Below are 24336 nucleotides of genomic sequence, written 5' to 3' on the forward strand. Positions count from 1 at the left end.
TAATAATAATAGAAGCATTGTAAGTCGATAGTGCTGGATTTACCACCAGGGCCGAGTGTTAGTCAGCCCTGTGCTCAGCAGCACACGCAGCGCGACATCCTGTGCGTGCTGTACCTCCAGAGCCGCACCGACCTTCCTCTGCTCAGACCGCAGCTGGGTCAGCCTTGAAAGCATGCACTGCTTTAGACATTTACCTCACAGTCTGCACGGCAGCTCGGCGTCGCGTTGGCGTTGTGACACTGCTGGGCACTGCTGCAAGCACTAATAAATCAGGTGTGCGTGAATTGCCAGGTAGCCAGACAGCACAGGGTGGGCTTTGGAGGCATTGGTAGGCTCTCATGACTAAGCTGAGTGAAGGAACCAGCGCCGATTCTGAAATGAAAAGTATTTATGTTTACAATCACAATTATTTTAAGTCTCTCCCTAAGTAACATTATTTCATTTTTAACATGAACTGCTACTCCAGAAAGCATTGCTTGTATATAATTTTGCTGTTGACAGTCAAGCTGGTGCGGTGCATTTAATAGATATATTTTAAAGCTCTAATTTACTATTACAGGAAGTTATTTTTAATGATTGCTTGCCCTTTGTGTTGCTGTTTGGTTTTTGTTGTTGTTATTTTTTTCCCCCCCATTTACTGTGCCAGGATTTAAAATGTATCTGATAGACTCACACTCTAAATCAAGCCTGCTTTGAAGATGTGCTGAATTTTTGTTTATTTACTTTTTTAACGTTTAAGTCTATACACTAGAACTGTGGCTTTGCTGCTTGCTGATTGACTGGAGTTGTGTGTTAAATTCAGGTGGGGAGAAGAGGAGCTTTGATTCTTGCAAAGGAAAATCAGTTTGTAAAAGCATTTAGAAAATGATGGCTAGCTTATTGTGTCCTTCTAACCTTTTAGTTTTTATCATCTTAAAGTCCTATTGGACATATTTTAGACTACTGATGTCAAAGTGTATACTTAATAGCTTCTCCGTCAAAGTTAGACAAAGAAAAATCTTTTTTTTTTTTTCTTTATCAGGCCAAGTTGTGAGACATACTTCAATTCCAGCAGCTGGTCACACAGCTCATAAGGTTAAGCAATGGGTTAACTGTTCTCCTTGTGTCAGTTCCTCACTTGGTATGGATTAGCAGAGCTGACTTCAGCAGAACCAGATCTATTTCCATCAGCTCAGAATATGGTCTCTTGGGCTGTATTACTATTAAACAAACTTGTTCAATTAGCAACAATTACTGTTGACACTGAAAGGATAATAGAGGATTCTGCTCACAGGTGCCCATCTTTGATCTTAGTCCACTGAACCATTTGACGATTCTGTTTGGCGTGGTGCTGCAAGCTACTGACCAGACAAAAGGATTTTAAAAAATGAGTTCTATAATTTTCAAAGGCCTTTGTCATTAGATGTTCATGCCAAAATCTCTTTGTGCATTACTAGGGAGGCAGCAGCAGCAGCAAGAACTGCCTTGAGAAACAGCAGAATGAAAGAGATGCAAGGTGCCCAGATGAGGCTGAAATGGATCACTCGATGACAAAGCTGAAGTGCGAGCAGTCAGAGAAATAAATCAAAGGATGGTATTGCTTATTCTGTTGGATTTTCCTGTATTCATGCAGGAGGCAGGGACATATGCTTGGGATTAAAGCTAATGTGCCTTTCAAACAGAAAATCATTCTCTGGGGCTTATGCTTCCTGTTCTCAGACCTCTTGAATTCACCATTGAAGTCATTAGCAATTATACAGGAGAATATTCCGCTAAATATCCCTTCAGGTCTCTCTGACTGGACCTAACAAATCTGGATGCAGCATTTCCCCAAATGACAGCTTGGTACCACTTCATATCTGCAGCTGGCTGAGCTCTGCAGCACAGTGTTACAATAGAGCTCCTTTATTCTCCTGTGTGAAGTGTTTGTAAATTTAGAGGAAAAAAAAAGAAAGGCTCCGCATGACACAGGTACTGAATATCAGCACAAGTACTGACACGCTCTACAACAAGCATTAATTCATATTTGGCAGGCCTATGGATAAGTAAAAATATTTTTAATTTTCACAACTGCTCCTTGCCAATTTCTCTTTGCTTGCTTCACTACTGAGAGCAGTAAATCAGAGCACAGTAAGTCACAATGAATCATGCTTATTAGCAATTAATACCTGATAATATTTCAGGACTGTTAGTAAACTGAAACAGCTGGTAGGGATTTATACTTTCGTATAAATTACATTTAGAATGTTATTCATAATATTCACTTCTGTCTTTCTCAGAATAATGTGGAAACCCTATCACAGTTATTAACTATACATATTTCTGTTATTATTCTGTCAGTTTATAGAAGAGCATATTTTAGATTTCTGTAAGCTATAAGAAGATATGACAGGCAGGCCAGATAAGAAAAGGTGTGGATCTTCACGAGTAAAAATTGGAATAATTATATGCTGTACTTGGTAAGACAGGAATCTTGTTGGCAAAAAAGACAAGGAAGGAAATTGTAACAATTTCAAGGCTGTAGAAAATTTTAGCTTATTCTTCCACTTGGCAGCTATTGTATTAACTGCAGCATAGAGAGATGAGGCGCAAAGGGAAACCAGTAAGCTTTTTCACACTGCAGGCCCCTGGGCGCTGCAAACAAGATCTCTACCGATTTTTATTGGTCCCTTTCATTGTGCTAATGAGGCGCTCTCGCTTATAAAGGGTTTCACTTGGCTATTGAACTTTCTGCCACTCCAGAAATTGGCTAGCGCTATATAGTTGTATTGTATGTTTTAGCACCTGTTGTTATGGTCATTACTCAGGGATAGTGACAATTGCCCTTTGGTCTTTTGTACACGCTGTTCTTTCCAGCTTCTCTGTGGCTTATTGTTTTTCATGCTCGGAACCTGTCATCTTCCCAGTCTGAATAATTTTCTCACTATAGGACAGTTAGTGTCTCATCAGTCAAAAACTCCACTATAGAAGTGATTTATTCAGAGCTGTGGGGTTTTCCGAATCGAGAGCGCTTTCCCGAATGACACAAATGATAGCATTACTAAATATAATACTGGGGGATTTATTGCACTGTCTGCTTTATTCTAAACTCCAAGTTCTGTGCATCGCACGATCTCAGGTAGCAGTGCTCCCGGGTCCAGTTTATTTCGGTACCTGCAAGAATGCTGCCCTAGGTCAGGGGACAGGCAGCGCGGCGCGGTGGGCTGGCACGGAGCTGGGGAATCGGGCTGCAGCCAGACGGCACGCATCCCTCAGCAGGACCCCTGCGAGCAGGAGGCTCCGCTGCGGCAGCACGGCCGTGCAACAGCTTCATTCCTGCTCCATGATCTCATGCGTCAAATCAAAGGAGCTGTGTAAATGCTGAATCGATGTGTGTGTCGGAGCCCCAGCTGCAAGAGAATGCCGGGCGGGAGCTAGCTGCCCGAGCGCTGCAAGCGGTGGGAAATGCTTGGCAGGTCTGAAGGCTGAGCTCAGCGGTGGACCTGATTGCGACGGACTCGCGTCTTGCACAGTCCCTCACGTCTTTCACATGAAAAAGATGGGCGGCTTTACTCACATCGTGCAACAAACAGCAAGAAAACAAGTCACGTATTTGCAAAGTCTCTACTGAAAGAGGACAGAATATTGTAATAACGTTAAAAAAAAAAAAAGAGATACTGTTACAAGTATCTAAAACCAGGAAATAATCCCTCCTATAAGTACCGTTGGGGGTTGTACTTTGTGTGGGACTGCTTTTATAAGCTGGTCATAGCTGTCAAGTTCAATCTGCAAGTAATATATTGTCTAAATAAAGATGATGTGGATGCATCGAGGGGTATTCTGGTGCTCTGGGCACACAAATGTTTTGACTGTCAGAAACAGGACTGTTAAAGATTTTGCCGGTGTTTGTATTTGTATTCAAGAAATTATGCATCCATTATCTAGCACCCCTTAGTCTTCTGGCAGGCAAAGTTTTCTATAATTTTGATGTACACTGCATTGATTCTTTTCAGTGAAATTTTAACGCCAAGTTGGTATTCATATTATTCTTCCTCTACCTTCTATTGAATTTTCTCATAAAGATTTTCAAATCAAAAATGAACAAAGATGTAGGAAATGACCAGTGCTTACTTCCTTTGACTTAGAACCAAATCTATACCTCAGTTCCAGTTAGTGAGGTTAAGTTCTGTTGACGGTGCAGTTTGGGGTCCAGCCACAAACGTTTCTGACATCCCATTACACAGACAATCCAGTACAAAACAAATTCATTATTTATGTTAGTAATCCTTCCCTAAAGTAGCTTAATTTGTCAGAGCACTTTGGAAAAAAAGGTTTTGTCTGGAATTTCTTCTTTTTTTCATTTGGCATAAGATAGACCAAATTATCATGACCTAGACATCTGATTCTTGGTCCAAAATGGACAGGGGCAGTGCCAAAGATGATGTAATTGTTTGCAGTTTTTTTCTGAAGACATGAAAAATGCAGAGTTGTTATCCAGTAAGTGCATCAGCTTTCTCTAACAGAGTTGTAAACAGAGAGTTGAGGGCAGATATCCCATAATTTGCAGCTTGATATCCAGCTTGTCTCATATCACTGTCTAAACTCTTATAGAGGAAAGAGCATAAGAAACAACAAAAATATAGTTCTTTCCAGTGAAAAGAACTGGACGTGTCTGACTATTACATATACCTCTGAACTATACCTGATCAACACGTTTGGCTGTTAGAGCAGTAGGAGATACCTGCTCAAGGACAGGAGTTCTGTTTTTGGAGAGGGCTTTAGGATGTCGTGTCAAGGGTGGCATGGACTGGACTCACCAGTACTGGCTGCCCTTTCCACTCTAGCGTGCCAAGAACTGATTCACATAACGTTTGATTCTGAATAACTGATGATGATTTTTTATTGTTCCTCTGGATTTTTTATCACTTTCTTTTAATCATTTCAGTGTATCTTATAGGATTAGTTCATTTTTCATTGTAACTTGATTGCCTGCACGTGGAGTTACCACATGACATTTCAGATACCCTCAGGTAGCAGCCAAACATGGCCTAGGACTGGCTATTCTTGCAGTGATCTGCTGAAGACCATGGGACATCTCAAGTGACATCACCAGATGACTGTGTACAACCATCTGAATCAAACCTTTGGGAGGGGTTTTGTTTGCAGGTTGATGTATCTACAAAGGGTAATCTGCATGTATTACTGCACTTGAAGTTGTTATTCTCAGGGGCAAATCTAGTTAGTACATCCAGTGGAGGCTAGAACAAAATTCAGCTCATCATAACACCACCACCACAAGCCAATTCATTTAGCACAAGCACCTAGCACAATCTGAGATCCCATCAGGTATTCAGGCGTAGCTGGCAGGTCTGGAGCAGTTGTGTGGGAGAACAGTGTTCTTCTGGAACAGCAGCCAGAGGCCAGGACAACATCCTCACTAGGAGAATCTGTGCAGAAGCACAACATGGGTATAAATGATGGCACGAGTCCATTTACTCAGCTGCATAGTTTTAGAGACTCCAGTGGCTGTAGTGAATATATCACCAATACAGATGGGAGCTTAGGTACCTAACTGACATGTTACATTTATAAGCATATACCTAAATTTATGCATACTAATATGCAGGATGATTTTCACCCTTTTGTTCACAGTCTGCTTTTAGGCATTTCAGTATCTAAAAGGGTTTTATAAGACAGAGTGTGACTTTTTACCAGGTCCTATAGGGATAGGGTAAGGTTTGAGCTAGGTGATATTTAAGATTCCTTCCAACCCAAACCACTCTAGGGCTCTATGACTGCTGGAGGTCCTTTCTGAACTGCCCAGTGGAGGAACCTATCTCCACCCATCTGTAGCTCGAGCTTTGGAAGCTGTGTGATTCATTTTTTTTACTTTTTTTTTTTTAAACTATCCCTGAAATGCAGCTTCTTTGAGTGGTACATAATTCCCATACTTATTAAACCTTAGCAGGCCTGATGGATTTAACCTCCATTCCACTCAGGACATAGAGCTATACAGTGGCTCCATTTCTAGTATAAAGCTGTGGCAGGGCAGTCTGGTGAAAATAAGCATACAGTCCTGTGATGAGTGCAGCTGCCTGGCTGTGTTTGCATACGTTTTATATGTGCAATTGTGTTTTACCTTGTATTTTCAAGGTATATTTTGTTGGGTTTTTTTCAAGGCTAGCTTTGTTAGGAATTAATTCATCCTCATTACTCACGACTACTTCTGGTTACTTGCCAGGTTACCACTGTCCTTCTCCACTGTGTGCACTGCCACTTCAACTACAGATTTCCACTACCATTGAACAGCCATCAAAGAAACAGAAGCATTATAAAAAACACTGTATACGTTTCAGAAATTTCTTTTCCATTCTCACTTTAAATTTCATATCCAGCAAAAACTCATAAGCAATACTGGACTGTAAAACAGCTTGAAGATCTATCATGGTCATTTGTGATATTTTTGTTTTTGCTATTGTATTTGCGTCATATTAAGAACCAAATTTTCAAGACTTGCCTTGAGAAATGTGTAGATTTCTGTGGACTCGGAAAAATACCTTAGCAAGTAAGTATGGAAAGTAAATGTGCTAAAAGATGGCACACCTGCCTCTCATTGGTATTTCTGGAAAAGAGGCATTTACCCTGAATATGCACTTAGGAAGAAGCGTGTCCTTTAGTGTGTTTGGGAATCTATGCACTTTGAAAAAACTGCTCTAATTATTTTACTGAAGGTGAATAATTTCCAATGTCTGCTTAGAAATTGAAGACGTACCACAGCAGAAGTATTGGGGAGCATGCAGAGTATGTAATCATTTAAAAAAACAAATGACAGACACTGTGACCTTTCTCGGTCGACATCATCTGACAGCTTCTTGAAAAAACAGCACAGTAAGTGAACTGTGTGTGAAAGAAATGGAGGGCTGGAAGGTGTTCAGCACCAGTTTGGGAGGGCAGGTCACAGTGCATGGTTTGCTGCATGGATCTGCCAGCACAGGCAGATCCCAGAGGCAGAATCTGACAAATTGGCAAACAAACCCACTGCGCTGTATGGGGAAATAAGCAGCAGTGTGATGAGACGTAAAAAGTCAGTAATGTCAAAATTGTGGTCAGGGAATAGTGTGGCTGCTATATTTCGCATATACTCAGTTGAGGGGGGGATATGCATAACAGATGGCCTGAAAACAGCAGTTTTGAATTAATCAGGATGCAAGATTGTGAGGATGTAGATGACAGATTTAGTGTATAGATGGTGAAAAACTAGGTATGAGAGGCAGTACAGTGGAAGGATAGCAAGCTTTGCTTGTAGGCTTAGAACTGAGTTGGAAAGTTCTTCTGGAGGTGATCAAATCCAGTCCCTTGCTCAGAGCAGGGTCAGTGTTCAAGTCACAGCGGGCCTTCTCAGATAAATTCTGTCTGCAAGGATAAATCATGGAATTACAGAATCATCAAGGTTGGAAAAAGCCTCTGAGTTCATCTAGTCCAAATGTCCACCTGCCACCAACAGTTCCCCACTAAATCATGTCCCTCAGCACAGCATCTAAACATCTCCTGAACACCTCCACTCAACCACCTCCCTGGGCAGCCTGTTCCAGTGCCTGATGAAATGGACAGATTCCTACACCCTCAAGACAACCTGTTTCTGTGCTTAAGCACTCCCATAGATGACTTTTTTTCTCTGTCCACTCCAAATGTCCTTTGTTGCAACCTGATTCTTGTCTCTTGTCCTTTCTCTGTGCAGCTCAGAGAAAGGTGCCAGTTGGGCAACACAAGCAGCAGCTATTCAGCCTTTTCTTCACCAGGCTGGACAGCAAGTCCATGTCTTTCTTGTGCTGGGACTGCCAAAACTGGACATGAGAGATGAAAAGAAGGGAGAAATCACTTTTGCCAGCCAGCTGGCTACATGGCTGCACCTGGCATGCCATTAGTGCTACTGCTCCTGTGTCCAGAGTCAGGAAACAGGAGTCTGTGTAACGTCGTCTTTGTAACTCTGGATTTTAAGAATCACTAAAAAATCTCAAATCCCTCCAGAGCCTTTGCGTGAGCTATCATGAATCCAACTGTGAAGTTCTGAGAGTTCTCCTGGCACGGAAGAGAGGCTGAAACTGTATAGAGGAATGGGTAACTGCAGGGCTCAAGGATAGTATGTGGTTATTCATCAAGTTCTTTGTTTGCTGAGGACACTGAGAAAACAAAACAATAAGAAGAAAATTATAAAGCAACAACTGAAATACTGTGCAAGAATTTCATATACAGTGCATAAATAAGAAGTTATATGTATTTTAAATCCACTTTATCTGAAGTCTAGTGCAGGAAAATTAAGTAGATCCGAGCGTGGCTAGAAAGAAGCAAATACATTCTTTTTATAAAATTCTCCATAAATATAGATGCATAACAGAAATTTGTCAGCGAGTATTATGATTTAAGTTTATTCTTTGTAACTTACAGGATATGTCTGTAAAATATGTGAGTAGCACAATGTAAGTAATGGTGATGATTTTTACAGGATGCTGGTAAAAATAATGTATATTACGGATGGTTTTTATTTACGATACTATCATAAAACTGTTGACTGTCTATTGAAAGATGCTAAGGAATGTCAGTTTCCCATGTAGGACTTTGTCTTTAATTTCAGTATATTCTTTAAAGGACTATGTAAGCTCTTAAGATTCTTACTATACTGTAATAAATATCCCTTAAGTATTAGTCTTTTTCAATACAAAACAGGTGGTGCTGAACCATGATATATACCTAAAACTTAATCTAAAGCAGCCTTGATCTCTGTCTGTAGTCCTGCCATGATTTATATTATTTTGTAGGTTAATTCTATAGCAGACTGAAACCACAAGGCAGAAGGTAGAGATGTGTCAAAACTTTCATTTACACTTTTTCAGTTCTGACATTTGGTCAAATCTTGCACGTTCCCTTTTCACAGGGACTATGAAGGACGTGTCTTGGCCTTGCGTCGGATTAATTTTAGGCTCTATCATGAAATCCTCTTTGGTGTTTACAGTCTCCAAGAGCAGAAGCTGCAATGCAGTTGGGGACTTCCTTTTGATACTAGCTATCAAGAGCACTCTGACATTTTCAATGATTTCAGTTCTGATTAATGCTACCGTGAAATCAGACCCAGCAGAATTATGGTGGATTTGAGTTCACTTACGTATTATTTATTTTCCAGTGAGTCTACTTTTAATGCTAGGTGATATGGAGAGATAAAAAAAATACACAAAATTTAATCGGATGTAGAGCACTTTAATAAAATAAAACTGCATTTGCAGGATTTAAATAAACCATCAGAAAAGGCTGTATGATGGAATTTAAATCTTAATTGAGCAGAGCTATGAAAACCAGCATTCCTTCTCAGCCCATCGCAGGGTCTTTGTGGTAGCACACATCCTAGCTCTGCCTGCTTGCAGTCTCAGCTTCAGGAATGCAATGCAATTCAGAAAGTTACAGCGTCAGAGAGGTGTGCATAAATGTTCAGTTTTCAGAAACAGTATATTTTTGAAGGGGCTGGAACACCTGTTTTCTGGTTGGCATGGCCAAGCATCAGCAGCCACTGTCTAACACAAAGAGCTCTACATCCACGTTGGCAAAAAATTTGGTGCAAAGTAGCAACAGTCAATGAATTAATCAGTACTCTACATTATGAGAAGTTCAGGGCCTTTACTTCAGACTAGTTTCAATCTGGCCCCCCAAACCATCACCACTATCATTACATGTGGCTTGGAGCTATCTGAGGCTTTGTTTAGGTAAAAAAGCATCATGCTGTGAGAAAAACAGATCTGCAGAGTGAAGCAGCTGCTGCTGAGAACCTCACATCCACAATATGCACTTCAGAGGGTTTGCTGCAGATTAGATCTTGGCCCAGGCACTGAATGCTCATTAGTAAATGCAGCACGTTAGGAGAAACTCTTGGAATACATCTTCCGGGTTAGTTCTGCCTTCAGAGAATCCAGTTGAGGTTTCTCTGAGACTTCTCTGCATTGTGAACAGAAGAGCAGGTCAAAAACAGCCCCAAGATCTGCTTCCTGTGTACACCTCTGATCTGGACTGACCAGCGGCAACACAAACATACCCTGAAGTGGTAAGCACTGTCACAGGCTCATGTGCTCCCATAAGGGACTGAAATGCAATTGGTGGCTATATGGAGACCAGACATCAGGTTGGCCTCTTCTGAAAGGAAACCTACTGCCTGCAAGCACTGTTCTGCAGGCTGCACCAACCTGCAGTAAATGGGGGCTCTCAGGATTTGTATTGCCTCAAAACAAAAAGCTAAACAGACACAGCTGTAGTCTGGATTTTGTGGCAGAACATTCCGTTCCTCTTGGCACCCAAAATGGAGCTGAAGCAGATGAAGCTTCTGCACAGCATTTCAGGAGACAACAATGAGTATTAGAGGAATTTCTGGGGATGGTTTTGAAAATTAATCCGGGTGCAGACATGACAGTCCATGAGCCACTGACAATCCCTGTCCCTTACACAGCCCCAGGCATTTGGGAGCATCATGAACCGAGCACATTTGCACTGTGGAGTGCCTCTGGTCAAAACTGGGGGCAGTGCTTCATTCCAGCGTTTTTTAGGACTGTTTCTTCCTTTTCCTTCCTTCCCAATTTTTTTTTTTTTTTTTTTTTAAATGTGCAGCTGCCTTAGGTCACAGGCATTTGATGCCCTATAGCTGTAGTTCAAATATGCGATTTGAGGTTTAAAAAAGCTGTTACACTTATTATCAACAAACAGGAAACTTTTATTATAAAATCTGTTTCTTAGATACTCTTAATAAAAGTCATAAACTGAACTTGTTTTGTTGCTATGTGGAAACCATATTGGGAAGGATTTCCAACAGTTTTTCAAACATTCATCTATCACTCTACAGAACAGTTTTGTTCGTCAAATATATACAGTCTTAAGAACAATCATAAGTGAATAAAAGAAGTGTTCTATCCACAAGCCAAACAAATATTCTCTCTACAACTAGACCAAATCTTAGTATTTAACTCATCATAACATTTAGCTGAGGAGAGTCAGAGGAACATTACAATGCATTCGCATTCTGGGCCTCATAAGAGTGATCAGGACTATCAGGTAGAAAATCATGTGCAATTATAGAAAGTAATGGGCAGCAGTAATAGTGTCAATAATGATTAGTAGGTCCTTTTAATTGTATTTAATTGCATTTTCTTGAATTCCAGGTTGTTTGTTGAAGCTCTAGATTTCATGTGCCTCTAATAAAATCCTTCAGATCCTATTCCCAGGGTTTCCACTGAAATCAGCACAGGCAAATATATTGTTTATTTTACTTTTAAAAAATCTAAAGGCTAATTCTATTCCGAATTTGCAGAGGTCTGAATTAAGACTTGTTTAAAAATAGATTGATTTTGATCTGTGATACTATTTAGAAACTCTTTATTTTACAAACTTTCTCGAGAGAACTTAAGAAAGGCTGTTATCAGTGAAAATGTTGTAGCTAGAACAAGATTTTTGGAACAATTAATGGCAACATTTGAAGCATTTTGTTTTGTACTAATCTGCACTTCTGCCCTACTGTTTGCTCTGTAACAACTCCGTTTTCTTCTTTAGAGATATATCTGCCCCAACAAACTGACATGAGACCACCTTTGCTATTAGAAATGGACCAAATATCTTATGTACAGGTATTCAGTGGAGAAGGGAGAATGGAGAGAAGTGCTAAAGCCAGAAACTAAAGTTGCTTCAAAACTGGAATCTTATAGAGACCTGATTTTCTCTCATATAATACTATGGTTTTCATAGAGATCCTGACTTTTTTCCTTTGGAAAGTAATGGAAAACTATCTGCTGAATTAAAGAAATCCAGAATTAAATGTAATTGCTAAGGCAATGGTGATTGCATGCATATAAAACTGTACAGCATGCAGGCAGGGCAGATATTTGCAGGAGGGCTACGTGACTGTATCAAGTGATCTGATGTGCTGCACATACTGGTGGTGTAAGGAGGAAGGAAGCAGGGATAATCTGATCTTTGAACCATGCAACAGAGACAGAAGAGAATAATATTTGGGATCATCAGCACAGGATGAATTTCTGAAGCTTTTATCTTTTATGAAATTTTGTTTTAATTGCTTCTATTTGAATTGTGTCTCATTTCTAGTGTCTGTTTGTGTGGAGAAGGAATGATGTTCAACACTTAATGCACTGGATTGAGAGATTTGAGATTTATCTGTCTCTGATTCCCAGTGTGACCTCTAGCTAATCGTTTCCTCTCCCTGTCTCAGTTTCCTTATCTGTAAAGTGGAGTTAATAATCCTTTCTATCTCACAGAGTGTAGTGAAGTTAGACAATTCAATTAATAGTTGTAAAACTAATTTAGCTTCCGGGGTAGGAAGTGAAAAAAAAACTATAAGGAATTATTCATAAATGCAGTAAGCTATCACTGTCCAAAGCTAAGAACAAACGTTCTGCTTCATATTTTTCCTGACTTCTGCCACCCAAGAAAGGTTGTTCATCTGTGAAAGATAGAAAGCTTAACGTACTTGCATCACCATTTCTTTCTTTTTACCCAGCATATTTGTATTAATGTATATTATATCCTTTCATATTATATTATTATTAACTAAGTACTAATATCAAATAAAGTGAAAGGAGTGGATAATATTCTCCCTGGGTAGAATGCTATTGATTCTAAGTCTGAAGCTGAGACTCACTGAGATATTGGGTGAATCTGGCTAAGTCTTTAGAGCTGTTTTACTTATGTTTTATGCCAAATAAAATATTATCAGAGCATGGACTGCAAACAAGGCATCATATTGTCAGTAATTTAATTTACTGTGATTTTCTATTATGACAAACATGCATTCTAAAGACTGCAAGAGTGATGTGTTTAAAGAAATCATATGCAGATTAAAGCTTTCCATTTACTAGTGAGCTGTGCAGGCTTCTGCACAAGAAGAAGAAAATTCATTGTGTCTTTAGATTACTGCTTCTCCATAAGCAATTTTGTGTATGGGAGGAGGGCTAAAATCAAGTACAATTTTCTATTAGCTCTATGGTTCTGATACGCAGGTTGCAATAAACAGTAGTACCTAGCATACTTGGAAACAAACTACCTTGAAAATGCAAAACTTTACAAAAAGACTAACTGAGCTAATGCAGGGATGTGAGAGACAAAAACGGGTTGGAAAATAACTCCATGAAACTAGGAGACTATTCTCATAGTGAGAATAAAACTATAGTTATAGAATTTGTGATGCCCGTACCAAATGCCAGATGTCTGATAGCATTACTGTTTCTAGGTCTTCTCATCTGAAACAAATTTTCCCATGTATTTTTTAAGCAAGCTGATATTTCCTCATGTGTATGGGAACTGCTGAGTGATGGCCTGAACCTCTGATTGATCACCTGAGTCAGCCAGAGGAGCACAGGTGAAGGCAATTCAGCTGTGCTGCTGGAAGGGGGGGGGAGCCAGGCTCCTCCTAAGACCTATTTAAGAGCTGGCTACCAGTGGGGAAGGATCATCTGGGGATCCCTTCTGGTGTTCTGTGGTGAGTCCAACTAAGGGCAAGCCTTCCATTTATTCTCTTTTGTTATCTTAATCTACTTTGCCTAACTTTCTTGTTTATTTTATGACTGTAGCATCTTAATATCTGTTGATTATACACTCATGTCTCTAGCTGACAGTTTTACCATGGCTTATATGCAGATAGGGACTTTGGGTGGGATTCATCCCCCCCAGCACTGAATGGCCACAGCAGGGGCTGGCTCATGGTCAGACCAACTCATCCCCAGCTGCTCCTATTTTCAGCTGAGAGGGAGTGGACACTTTCAGGTGATGATTCACCTATCCTGACACAGGATGTGATGACTGGATCTTCCGCGCCTAGAAGGGACTCCAGATGAATAGTTTAGATTAAAAAAAAGACAAATCTTTTGAGTTGGAAAAAAAAGCTTTTCTGAGATGAAAATCTCCCCATTCCTTGCCATTGTACAGATTTTAAAAACAATTTTCTTCTAAGCACAAAAGTGACATTTTTAGTGAGTTACATTCTTACAAATTAAAAAAAGAAGAAAAAGAAAGAGAGCCAGAGGCAAGTACTAAAGAGATATCAAGTTTCTTTGAATTGTCAAAAGTGACTGCATTTCTTTAAGAGATTAGAAGAGTAAGCGATATATTTAGCTTTCAACACTTCTAAAGGAAAAAAAAACACAGGTATTATCTGAAAGAATGTACTTAAGAGTACAGATGTAACAACTTGTAATACCAATGTTAGCAGTGCCATAACAAGAGAAAGAATGAATGACAGCTACTCCTTGCAGTGACGTGCTTTAATTTTGCATGTCAGGACAGCCTGAAAGTGATACTAGCAAAGTAAATTCTATTTGAAATCATAACATTAATAGAAAATACCAGTGAAATAATGTATTTAAAGGTATGAAATATGAAATAAGATAAGCTTCACAGAGCATTTACTTGCCATATGCAAGAAAAGGGGCAAATGCAGAATAATTGCCATCAATTTCTGAGTATCTTGGGAAAGTGCACTAAAAAAAAATACTGAAATGAGAGAGTAAGTAATTGGTTTGAGAATTCAAAGCAAAAAAAATTAAATTTCCTTCATTATTTTTCTTCGTTAATATTTCAGAATATGTATCTGTCAAAATCTTTTCCGTTTCAACCAATCTCTTGAAAATGGTAATTCATTGAATTCATCCAGTCTTGGGAAAGTGCTGCTTTATATGGGAGCAGTGGAACAAGAGAACTTTATAATAAACTATTCAAAGTGCTGGTGGGGCAAAGAACAAGGTATCTGCGTTTTGTTGGAAATGAACGGGGAGCCCATGTATACCAACTCTGCAGTGATTTGATGTGTTTTGTGTTTTGATGTGTTGAGTTTTCTTTTGTAATTTTTGCTTTTGTTACATTCAGTTTTCAGTCAAGGTTTAAACAGACCAAAAAAAAAAAAAGACTCAGTCTTCAAACTTTCATAGCAATCCATAACATAAATGTAAGTTGGAGATGTCCTGCAAATGTTTTGGTTTGATCTCAGCTATTATCATTTGATTATTCATTAGTTCGTCAAATTGCCGAAATGTGATTGAAAGCACCTTGTGAGTGTCTCTGTTCTGTTGAGCTGAAGGTCAAGCTGATACCTGAAATCATGACATTACTAAAATGCTTTATATGAGGGTATTCTGGTTGTACTAACAATTGTTTCTGTTCAATGAGATGGCTGCTTCTTAATGGTGCATCATTTTAGTACAGAACAGGAAGAATGACTTTTTCTTTAAGGTTGCAGAGGGAATGGTTTTATGAATCTCAGTATGAAGATCTTATGTAGGGCCTCTTCAGCATTTCAAGCTGCACACTTAAAAATACTTATTGCATACGTGGTTTAATATACGTTCCTCACTTTTGATGAAATGGGATCAATATATATATTCCAAACTCAGCATTTCTTTTTAAACTTCAGTACAATGCAGTACGATAATTTAGGGGTGAGGGGGTTAATTCTGCCCTAATTACCTAATTGTCCACCTGTGCTGAAATGAGCAAAGCAGCAGTGCTGCTCTTGATTGTAAAGTGGTGGAGTTTTTGACCCAGCTGGCACATAGGAAGGCTTTTGGACCCTTGTGCAAATTACAGTATAATAGCAATATTCTAAAAGAAGTAATTATACCCAGCCTCTATAAGTCAGGAACTGCACACAAAAAACTTGGGCCTTTTAATTTGGTCACATATAATGTATAAAATGCAATTCCTCTGAAGCTAATGGAACCAGAGGGAGCACTATGATTATGACTCTCTTAATATATTTTTCCATTTAAAAAGCAGGGTCAGCCTTGAACAGAGCAAAAGGATGAAGTATGACTTAAGTGCTTCAGACTGGTGCACAGGATAAAAGGAAGCAAAAAACACAGTTGGCCTATGAATAACTCCTCAGTGCCATTGCTTGTCTGAGTATCTACTCCGTAAGCTGCCAGGTCAGCAGCAGTAAATAAGCACACTGTGGTATGGCAGTTAATACCCAATCATTCACTGTTGTTGTTGTTGGTTGTTTTTTTTTTGTTTTTTTTTTTTTTTTTTCAAAACCAGAAGAGGTAAAACATTTAATATTATTAGGTGGAGTGGAGAAAAGAATATTTGTCTTTCTCTGTACCACTTGAAATAACACACGGAAAAGCTACTTTGTTTTGATGTGGTTAAAGGGATTCTGGCTCGATCTGTAGCAGTATGGTTTCTCAGTGCCTTTTGACGTCTTTGTAGCCAGCACCACAGCAAGTTTCTCTGTTCAAAGAGCCAGGGACCAGCTTCTCACTCATTTATTAATATTGAGTAGTATCTTACACAGGTTGGCCCTCTCTGTTCAGGATATACAGAAAACCTCTAAGTGGTATCCTTCAAGGGAACCCACTCCTAAAAGCAGTAATTAAGAGGCAAATGCTGCTGACTTATCTCCTGACTACTGCAGCCGAAAGGTACTTCAAAGCATCCCTAAGGATGTCATTCCCAGATAGGTTAAAACTAATCCTGCTCTGAGTCAGGCCTGCCTCTCTCATGCTGGTGCTGCTACTCATCTGAGCACTGCATATCAGTCTGCAGACTTAAACAAGCAGAAAAATTACTATTTTTCTGAACTGGATCACTCTGAGTTGAGACACACACCAGTAACTGCACACGGGAGGGAACAGGAAACAGGCAGGCCTGAAGGGTGAAGAGTAAGTAAAGGGACAGAACTGCAGCAGCGTAGTTAAAGTTAAGGCAAAGGATTGGTAGTGGTACATTTTATATTTGCAATTGCCTTTATTTTGTAATTATAAACAAAAATAAATAAATAGTTGTTTTCATTTTAAGCTCCCTAGTGATAAACTCATGTGAAGCAACAGATACATGGCAAGTTAATTCCTTGACAAGAATGAGGATGGGCCAAGTGGTTATAAGAGAAACGTTTTGAATACCTGCAGAAAGTACAGATCTGGGATTTGCAGAAGCTAGGAGATGGAAAAGATACTTGGAGCACTTACAACTGTTTCCAAGGACCTAGATTTTAATCCAGACATGAATGCTCAGGAACCCTAAATTAAGTCCTCTATCAGCAGTTGCCCCTGTAGGTGTATTTATGCCTGGTTGCTGGCTGAGCTCAACAGGCTGACTTGGGAAAACAACAGCCCTCCTGGCAGACAGGATGGTTCTTTGTTGGCATCCACAGGCATGGATGAGGAGAGCCTCTTCTACAGAGTAGGGGAGTGCATCAGAAAGGGGTTTTAAAACCTTTTTTAAAAGTTGTGCATCATTCACAGAGATGTGCAAAATGAATTGTCTCATTCTGGGCAATCTTCTAAAAGAGGAAGATTTGACAGCGTTTAACAAATGGATGGCAGACTAAGTCATAGATTATAAACTAATGAAGAAGTTTGTATTGAACAATTGTCCATTGTACCTGAAATGTCTTGGCTGAAATTCAAAGGCTGCAAAAAAGTAAAATAATTTGAATCATGTATAATCTCATAAACTGGATGACTTTTTAGGAAGCGTCCAAATTCGTTGAGGATTAAAATGCACTAGTAAACCTAATTGCTGTGGATCATGCCTGCAAGGCTTTTGACAGTGATGTGAAGAAAGATGCTTGAAGCTGTGAAAAGTTGACTGTTAAAGATTTTCTGTCCGTGAAAAATAGAGTTCTTCATTGAGGGAAGAAGGCTGGGGCAGGACGGTGGCTGTGGCTGGGCCATGCTACATGCCAGGCTGAGGGATGTTCTGGCATGTGGCCTTACACAGTGCCTCTGGCAAGGGACACACGTGGGGGGAGAAAGCACATGATAGCAGATAAACCCATATTGTCACAGTGGCACAGTTGGCAAAGATTTGTGCCCTGTTTGCCAGGAGATACTGATTCATGTTCCTGACTGCCATTAACTTGCACGGCCAATTTATTCTAACCTCTTGATGTCTGTTTTTCCCATCTGCTGAAATTCAGTTAATTAACAAGTGAACTGTGATTTGTTCTGTACTTCAAAAACCTGATCTGATACAGAAATGTTGAATAATACTGGGAACTTCCTTTCAGATACTCCATAAAACTTCTCCCAAATAGCAGGTTCTGCCCAGGGAAGGAAGGATGTGCTGTTAGCTAAAACTTCAGATTTCTCTTAGTATAACATGGCCATGGAGCCAAAATATCTGCTTTGAAAAGGCCAAGATGTTGGAAATTTCTTCCTTTCAGGGAGCTAATGTCCAAAATAGTAGTTTCTAGGCTTAGCAGTAGAGGTGTGTGCATTCACTTCATTTCAGACATAAAGGATGCCTGGGCCTTGCTCCCTTCTCCTCTTCCCCCCTCCAGTGGTTTCCAATGATGTGACCCCCTGCTGTGTCCCTAGCTTTGCCTCTGCCTGGTCCCATACTGACTCCTGGTCTCCATTCCTCTCAGGCTTTTTCTTTAGGCCATTCATCTTCATTTCCAAGGCAAAAATGTTTTTACCAAGGCAGACGCCAAGTCACCCAAGTGGTCTCATGCTTTTTTTTTAAGCAGAATGCTCCTGAGTGAAATCTCAAAGAATGTTTAGATCTCATTATTCCCATTTTCTTCATTTCAGATAGCAGTCTGAAGCAGTTTTACCGCAGGCTAGTTATTTTTCAGGTAGTTCTTTTTATCTGAATGTTTTTTATTGCACTTCTAATCTGGTGATAAATATATTGTAAGTGCTGCTTTCCTACTTCTCAGTTCCCTGTTTTGTGCATATGTTTGGCACAGGGATTCTTGATAAGGTCCAACCCTGTCAGCTGACCAAGTGAAATTAATGAGGCTATCATCTGTGCTGCTGAACTTTCAGCATCAGAAAGGATAGCTGAAAAATAAAAATAAATAATGAGGCTGTAGGGTGCGATCAACACACCAGAGGCACAGGATGCCATCCAGAGGGACCTAGACAGGCTTGAGCACTGGGCCCAGGTGATCCTCATGAGGTTCAACAAATCCAAATGCAAGGTCTTACACCTGGGTCAAAGCAAACCCCATTATCAATACAAACGGGGAGATGAAAGGATTGAGAGCAGCTGTGCCAAAAAAGACCTGGGGTACTGGTGGTGGATGGGAAGCTGGCTGTGAGCCAGCAATGTGCCCTCACTGTGCAGAAAGCCAACTGTATCCTGGGCCGCAGCAGAAGCATGGCCAGCAGGGTGAGGGAGGTGATTCTGCCCCTCTACTCTGAGCTAGTGAGACCTCATCTGAAGTGCTGCATCCAGATGTGGAGTCCTCAGTATAGGAGAGACACGGAGCTGTTGGAGTACATCCAGAGAAGGGCCACAGAATTGATCCATGGAATGGAACACCTCCCCTACAAGGACAGCTCTCTCTACTGAGCAAGCTGGTGCTGCCTGTAGAAGAAAAGGCTGTAAGGTGACCTGATATTATGTCTGATATACACCTGATATATATACCTGGTAGCCTTTCTTTATCTAAAGGAGAATAACAGGAAAGAAGAGGACAGACTCTTTAGCAGGGTCTATGGTGATGGAATAAAGTGAAATGGTTTCAAACTCAAAGAGGGCAGATTTAGGTTAGATGTAAGGAAAAAATCTTCTACAGTGAGGGTGATGAGGCTCTGGAGCAGGTTGCCCAGAGAGGTGATTGATGCCCCATTCCTGGAGGCATTCAAGGCGAGGCCGGATAAGGTCCTGGGCAACCTGATGTAGCTGTGGTGTCCCTGTTCATTGCAGGGGAGTTGGACTAGATGGCCCTCAAAGGCCCTTTCTAATTCTAAGGATTCCATGAAAAACTCTCAAAATCCAGACTGACTTTTATCATGCAAACTTGACAGATCTCATCTAGGAAGTGGATTCCTAGATTTCATCTAGAAAAAAATGATGACATTTATGGACAATTTTCAGGGTGGGATTTTAAAACCTCAAATATAGGCACTGTGCAGCTGTAAAAATCAGTTCTGAAACACTCTGGGTCAGTGGCGGAGATTTTAGAAAACTGAGATTTTAACTGGTTCAGCCATCAACCCTAATCCTCTTATCTTCGTGTGTTAGGACATAGTACGTGGTTGAAAATTGTCACCCAAATCCTATATTCATCTTATATTTGATTGATCTATTTTTGTTAGCCTGTTGCCTAAATGGTTAAGGCATAGTTCTTAAAACAACTACACGTAAGAATAATTTGAGTTGCACTACAGAAAAAATACTTTCTCCCATACTTTGCTAACTGCTTTAGTAATTTTTAAATTACTAAATATTCTGAACTCTTGTTTTACTATATTAGTAATTATTATTGAAGCATTACTACTGGTATCAATTAACAAGTGGTATGCCAGTTGGAAGAATGCTATGAATTTAAAGGAAGGTCATTTCCTTGTGTACCAGCTGGGGTAGTCTACAGACAGCAGGTACTGACAGGGAATGGTGCCCTGGGGACAAAGCCTGCGGTACTTCAAAATGCGATGAAGAAAATATCAGTGTAGTTTTCCATGGATGGAAGAGGGAAGATTGCATTTCCCAGCCCAGTTTGTTATTGCTGACCACAGCATGGACTTTACTATTTTCTATGCTGACATTCAAATATTATTTTTGTCCTAAAAACCAGATTAATACACAAAAGATTGCATGCATTTTTAAATAGTTCCTCATGCAAAAGTTGCTTAGAGTTGGCTTTCTGCCTACTTCTCCTTAGGGATCGTTAGAAGCAGCAGTACTTCAGACTTACCGGGATGCATAGAGAAATATATCTTTCTCCTTGAGAGATTTGTTCCAAGCTAATAGCACTTACTGCCAGTGAACATGACTGAAGACAGAGCCAAGAGAAACCTGGTAACTGACAGAAAATATCCCAGCAATGGATGAAGAAGCAAATGAATAAAATAATGAAGTGATAAGTCATACAAATTGTTTCTTTGCTCTGAGTGAAAGGAGAAACATGACAGTATCTGACTGAGCAGGTCACTTTGATGGCAGTCTTCCTAGACCTACTGTCCCAGTAAAAGCTATTTGATTTCATCTGTAAGGCACTGTTTGTTTCAAAAGATCAGTCTCATTCAAGCTTTCTCTGCTATTCCTTTTTAAACATCCATCTAATGCCTGCACCTCTGAGTAATTTTCTTGTCACAGAGAGTGTGCGGAAGACGAAAGCAAACCCCCGCTGCTTCCTCCCTCCCTTTTCATTCTATTATTTCCTTGTTTCTTACACTCTCCTCCGTTTCCCTTTTTGTCAGCTCTTTTCTGTGCCAGTCCTTCTTTCTGGCTGGTGCGTGTGTGTCTGCATATTGTCACAATCAAGAAGTGACAAGGAATAATGCTTTCTCATATTTTTAAAATGGTGTCTTCATGCTATTGGTAGGTAGTCAGATAGCAACCCTGAAAAATAGGTTCTGCCTGCCAGTTAGTGGGAAGAACTCACCCATTTACTGTATATGAGAAGACCTAACACCCCTCCTCTGCAATATTCAGCAGCCAAAATAATGGGAAACAAACACAAATACCAGGTGTCTTGGTTACGTCTCCTGAGTTTCCTCAGTCTTGAAAACAGGGGAGCCACTGTTTCTCTTTCCTCCCCCCTGCTTTCCGCAGGAACCAGAACAGAAGCCGTGTGGTGAGCACACTGGGAGCAGCATGGAGATGGCTTCCTTCCCCACAGCAGACCTGTCAGCATGCCTGGATTTTATCTTTTTTTGTTGATACTATTCTGTGAGTCAATACTGATTCTAAACAGAAAAGGAGGGGGGGTCTATATCAGTCAGTTTGGCATTGATTCAGTTTCACCAATACCTTGACTTTTTATTCAACATAGCAGTGAGGTCTAGAAGGCCTGGCTTGCTGTGTGGTAGTTGTTGAAGACATTTCTGAAGATCAAGCTCAACTTGGATGTTCAAGAAACTGAAAAACATGCTGGAACACATGAATCTTTTATTTCTAAGCAATCTTCATACATCTTCACCTCAAAGGTAAGCAAAACCACTTTGGCTTCCTCGTTGTATTCTTCCACGTAGGATGGAAAGTCTGCATTTCTGCAAGGACTGTGCCGTGCCTAACATCACAGAACTAACATCTATCTAAACAGGAAAACTCTTGCTGTGCTACACTTACTCTACAGTTTGCAAGCTTCTAATCTGCCCTTTCTGCCTACCTTGAGAGGAAATGTGGTAGTGACCTCATTTGCAAATGCAGAAACAGTGACAGCAGAAGAAAGCTGCAGGTTTGCAGTCTGTCTTCTGCTTCAGTTTTCTGCCACTCTTATGCTGCGCAGCTCGCACATACGTAACTGTATGGTTTAGAGAGAGCTTTGGGCATAAACATCAGTTTCTTGTGTGTCATTTCCATCTTTTTTTCTTTCCCATTAATTAATCTCCAAGCCTGCTTCATGTGCAATGGACCTGAGAGAACACTGCTAAGAAGTTTTCAGTGACAGTGTCTAACAACCAAAGTCCTGTCTGCACACAGATTGCACTCTTAACAGCTCTGCTAATCCTCAGTAGCTGCCAGGACTCTGGTTACAACATCAAACCACACATGAAGAAGTAGCAGTGCCTTATCACCTCCAGATCATCAGGAAGTGCCACCCCCACTGCTACATGCATCAGAGAGAAAGGCTGGGGCACAGGCCCCTCTTCAGGCCTGGAATAGATAGGGCTGCTTCTTTTAACCTGCTTTTTAACACCAGAACAAGCAATGCACAACAATCTCTTACAGCCGGAGGATGTCATACGTGTGCAAAGGTGCTCTCATGGCATAGTTTCTGCTAAGAGCAGGAAACAGGCCACTCTCACCAGTGCAGCTATTGAACATAAACAACTGCAGTAATGCCTGCACTTGAGTAACTGTTCATGTTAAAACAGCGCTGCTCACTTACTTACAGTAAAGACCGGAGTAGATCAGGCCTCTTACATATGTATTTTCAAACAAACTCGTACAGGAGGGAAGAGCTTCCCTAAATGGAACTCAGCCCAACCCCCACCGCACACAAAATGGCAGTGCTGCTGCAGCCTGCAGCTCCTGAACCCATGGAGGTGGTACAGTCATGGGCATGCAGCACAGTGCCACACACTGAGAAGCCTTTCTCTTGATTCTTGTCTGCTGTATTTTATGCAGTTTCTTGGAGATTTGTTGTAATTTCATGTCTAACCAACTCCTAAAGCATTTTCACTTCTGCTCTTGTGAGCAGCAGGGAAGAGATTTAGTGGAAAAAAAAAAAAAGTTTTAAGGAAGTGACTTTTCTAATTTCCATTTTCTTACAGAATATTTCTTAGAAAATGTATTTGATACGTAAATTGGAAGAACTTGAGGCAAAATTGGTTTTACACGCGGTAAAAATGTATTTAGAGGAGGCATATCGTATTTTACTGAACCCTAAATATTGCTTTTTTTTTTTTTACACTGTAGATATAAAATATCCTTTAAAGGAGGTGTGATAGATTCTATTAAGGTCCCATTGCCAATTTCGTATTTATCAAAATAAAAACATACTACGATTGAGCCATAAGGAAGAAAGAATGCAAACTCACATCCATCCTGAAGAAGGCAAGAAGAATCTGGAGAAATAAGGTCAAGAAGCTCAACTGCACTTTCTGCAAGAGTTATGGGCAGAATTTTCCTACAAGCCATTTCTAAATATGGGAGAAATAAGGTGATTGGGAACCGCCAGCTCAGAATGATCAAGGGCGAATTATGCCTGAGCAACCTGATTGCCTTCTGTGATGAGATGACTTGTTCAGTTGTGGAGGGAGGAGCGCTGTATGCTTTGATTCTAGTAGGACCGTATTCTTTGATACAGTCTCCCATTATCTCCCTAAAGCCAAATTAGTGCGATATGGATTGTGTAAGTGGATGATAACATGGGTTGAAAATCAGCTGAGCCAGTGAGCTTGAAGGGTGGTAATCAACCATGCGAAGCAGAACTGGTGACTGGTCATACAAGTGGCATCCCTCAAGGATTCATGGTGAAGATAAAACTGCATAATATCTTTATTCATGACCTGAATGATGGATGGAGTGCACTCTCAGCAAGTTTGTAGATGCCATTGGAGGTAGCAGCTGCTATGCTAGGAGGACAGGGCTGCTGTTCGTAGGGCTTTGTTCCAGAGATGGGACAAGCAGCCACAAACAAAATGGAGCAGGGGAATTCCTATCAGAGATACAGAAAAAACACAGGGGTGGCCAAATCTGGTAAAGTTCCTTGGAGATTTCAGAACACAAATCGACAAGATATGGAGCAAGCCAATGTGTGTGATTGTTTTATTTAGATGCCATACTTGGGAGATCTGTTTTCCACAAATACTGTGCCATTACAGGTTCAGGATTCACTTGGGTTTATCATCAATCAGGGTCTTCATACCTGGTGCTTTCCATCCAAAACAGAGGCATCCAATAGTGAAGGATGTTTTTGTACTTTAAGCTCTGAAAACACTGTCC

General features: G+C 40.4%; 1 long non-coding RNA gene across 1 annotated transcript; it reads left to right on the plus strand.

Moving 5' to 3' along the window:
- The first annotated feature begins 20609 nt into the window (after nucleotides 1–20609).
- Nucleotides 20610–23566, plus strand: LOC128086722 (uncharacterized). The gene is made up of 4 exons (XR_008209504.1): nucleotides 20610–20742; nucleotides 21499–21615; nucleotides 21719–21872; nucleotides 22281–23566. It is a non-coding gene; the product is annotated as an uncharacterized LOC128086722 (long non-coding RNA).
- Nucleotides 23567–24336: the final 770 nt, after the last annotated feature.

Source organism: Tympanuchus pallidicinctus, unplaced genomic scaffold, assembly GCF_026119805.1.
Source record: "Tympanuchus pallidicinctus isolate F22 unplaced genomic scaffold, pur_lepc_1.0 scaffold3, whole genome shotgun sequence".
Classification (NCBI taxonomy): Eukaryota; Metazoa; Chordata; class Aves; order Galliformes; family Phasianidae; genus Tympanuchus; species Tympanuchus pallidicinctus.